This window comes from Macrotis lagotis, chromosome 1 (assembly GCF_037893015.1).
Source record: "Macrotis lagotis isolate mMagLag1 chromosome 1, bilby.v1.9.chrom.fasta, whole genome shotgun sequence".
Lineage (NCBI taxonomy): Eukaryota > Metazoa > Chordata > Mammalia > Peramelemorphia > Peramelidae > Macrotis > Macrotis lagotis.
Genome location: NC_133658.1, coordinates 223540220 through 223543560, shown reverse-complemented (window position 1 = coordinate 223543560; position 3341 = coordinate 223540220). Strand labels below are relative to the sequence as shown.

Here is a 3341-nt window from a genome sequence, read left to right as displayed (position 1 = left end):
ACAGAGAGACAAGATAGAAAACTATACAGAACAAAAGAGAAACAGACATGGAAATAGAGAAAAAGGAGAGACAGAGAGAGAGAGGCAGACAGACAAATGGACAGACAGACATAGAGAGAGAGGCAGAGAGACAGGGAGAGACAGACAGAGAGAGACAAAGAGAGACAGAGACACAAAGACACACAGAGAAACAGAGATACAGAGATAAGAGACAAAGAGAGACAGAGACAGAGAGAAAGAAAAAAGAATTTTTCTTTTATTTTGCTTTAAAACATCAATGTCTTCAACAATGTCATGAAGGTTCCTTCTGTAAATGTTAAAAAATAACAAATTTTCCTAAGATTGTTACAGTGATAATTTCTGTAAATATATTTTTCATGACTATATTGTAGACTGGGTTGCAAAAGATTTATTGCTATTATATTTTGATAATGCTTTCACCTTTTTCTAGCATGTATAGTACTATTTTAGAGAGTGGGAAAGATAATTGAATACAGAGGAAAAGGAGTAGCAGAAGGAATAGAAATGACAAGGAAAATTGAAAAATTAAAATAGCCAAAGAAAGATTGATATGAGGATAAAAGTAAAAAGGAAAGCACTGTGCAAATTAAAACAACAATGAGGTATCACCTCACACCTATCCGATTGACTAAGATGAGAAAAAGGGAAAAATTATAAATGTTAGAGAGGTTGTGGGAGGATTGACACATTGATACATTGCTGGTGGAGTTATGAACAGATCCAACCATTCTGGAGAGCAATATGGAACTATGCCCAAAAAGCAATGAAATCGTTCCTACTCTTTAATGCAGCAATTCCAGTTCTAGTCTGTATCCAGAAGAAATGACAAAAAATGGGAAAAGTCCTACATATTCCAAAATATTCATAGCAATTCTTTTTGTAGTGGCAAAGAATTAGAAATTGAAGTGATGCCCATCAATTGAGGAATGGCTAAACAAGTTATGGTACATGAATACTATGGAATACTATTGTTCTATAAGAAATCATATACGGTTGGACCCTAGAGAAGCATGGAATGACTTACAGCATCTAATGCTGAGCAAAGGGAACAGAAACAAGAGAACAATGTATACAGTAAGAACAACATTGTGAGAGTATCAGCTTTAATGGAAGCAATTCTTCTTAGCAGTTCAGCGAGCTAGTCAACTGTTATTGGACTGGCTATGGATAATGTTAACCCCATTCAGAGGCAGAATAACAAAACAAAATAAAACAACAACAAAGCAACAAAAAAAGAAAAACCAACCCTTCAGCATCTGATGAACACTTTTTTTTTGCACTGATGAATATTTTATAAAAATTATCTCTTTTGTTTCTTTCCCTTAATCTTAATTCCTCACACCAAAAATGACTACTATGTAAAAATGTTCATTAAAAATATGACTGTTCAATACTAACCTGATTATTTACCATTGAGGGAGAAAGTGTGAGAAGGGAGGGTGGAAGGAAATTTTGTTACTTAAAAATATACATGTAGGGGCAGCTAGGTGGCACAGTAGATAGAGAACTGACCCTGGAGTCAGGAGAACCTGAGTTCAAATCCAGCATTAGATACTTATTAATTACCTAGTTGTGTAGCCTTGGGTGAGTCACTTAACCCCATGACTTTGCAAAAACAAAACAAAACAAAATATGTATGTGGATATAGATAAAAAATAAATAAATTTTAAAAAATAAAAAAGGAAAGCACTCCTCAGATAAAAAGACTATAACTAGGAAACAATTATTTAAAATAAGATGGGATAAAAAGACAGAGAGAGACAGAGAGAGAGAGAGAGAGAGAGAGAGAGAGAGAGAGAGAGAGAGAGAGAGATTTGTCCTTAAAAACATATGCATTTGAAAAATAGGTTAACAAAAAGAATGTTTTAGAAAGAGGTAAGTTTTATCTCCTAGGTAAATCTAAGTCTTGGTTCAAAGAACATATGTCTGAATTATTATTAAGGAGGAAGATACTTAAAATGTACAGGTCAAAATAACTAAAGTGACAGGGATGCTCATGAAAAAAGATATATTGATATAAAGAAATATTTGAATAAAATCAGGAAGATAAAATTTTTATGAAGTTCAATAAATAGTTGGAGAATAGCAATATTAACATGAAAGTGGGGCAGCTAGGTGGTGTAGTGGATAAGCACCGGCCTTGGAGTCAGGAGTACCTGGGTTCAAATCTGGTCTCAGACACTTAATAATTACCTAGCTGTGTGGCCTTGGGCAAGCCACTTAACCCCATTTGCCTTAAAAAAAAGAGAGAGAGAGAACAGTTAAAAAAATATTTTAGGGGCGGCTAGGTGGTGTAGTGGATAAAGCACCAGCCTTGGAGTCAGGAGTACCTGGGTTCAAATCTGGTCTCAGACACTTAATAATTACCTAGCTGTGTGGCCTTGGGCAAGCCACTTAACCCCATTGCCTTGAAAAATCTAAAAAAAAAAAAAAAAAAAAAAAAAACAACATGAAAGTATGGAACGATCACAAAGTGAGAGTAAGATTAGACTGAGGGAAATGATAGTGATTGATGATAGTATCCTTGTCCACTTGACATCATAATATATGAATTTCAGGAAGGTGTCCAGCATAGTGAATTCATGGTAAAACATGGAACAAAGTTGCTCAGGAAGGGTAGGAATGCATATTATATTATGAATTGTTAAGGTAATCTTTAAACGTGTAAACTTATATAAACATATAAAAACCATTTAAATATTTTAGTACATTTTCCTCCAGAACAAGACAAATCATTCTAACTTCACTTTCCTTTTTGAAAAGGTAGGTAGAGGTGAGAATCTCTCCTGAGGCTTTATCTCTTGCGTCACCCGCTGCGCCCCTGTCCTGCCACCACCATCACCATGCCCCGAAAAAGTGAGGAAATAAAAGACTTCCTGCTCACAGCTAGATGAAAAGATGCTAAATCTGTCAAGATCAAGAAAAACAAGGACAATGTGAAGTTGAAGGTCTGATGCAGCAGGTATCTGTACACAATGGTCATCACAGACAAAGAGAAGGCAGAGAAACTTAAACAGTCCCTGCCTCCTGGTTTGGCTGTGAAGGAGCTGAAGTGAAGGAATCAACTCACTTAATGATCCATCATCTCCATTAAAATACAGGGGAAAAATTGAAAAAAAAAGGTCTGTAGATTAGAAAGTGAAGAGCATTCAATTGAAAGATAAGGTATACGCAATTTTAAGCAAAATAAATGGCAAAATCTCTCATGCTATTTATTTTGTGGGAAGATATTGAGATGTGGTTTAAATGATATGATATTTTTGATAAATTCTGAATTGAATAACTGGACCTCCTCTAAATAGTCATCATAGATTCTTTTA

The 3341-nt window shown here is 35.0% G+C and overlaps 1 pseudogene; it reads left to right on the top strand.

The window, feature by feature from the left end:
- Positions 1-2864: 2864 nt before the first annotated feature.
- On the top strand, positions 2865-3077 carry LOC141515273 (large ribosomal subunit protein eL38 pseudogene; annotated as a pseudogene).
- The last annotated feature ends 264 nt before the right edge of the window (positions 3078-3341 follow it).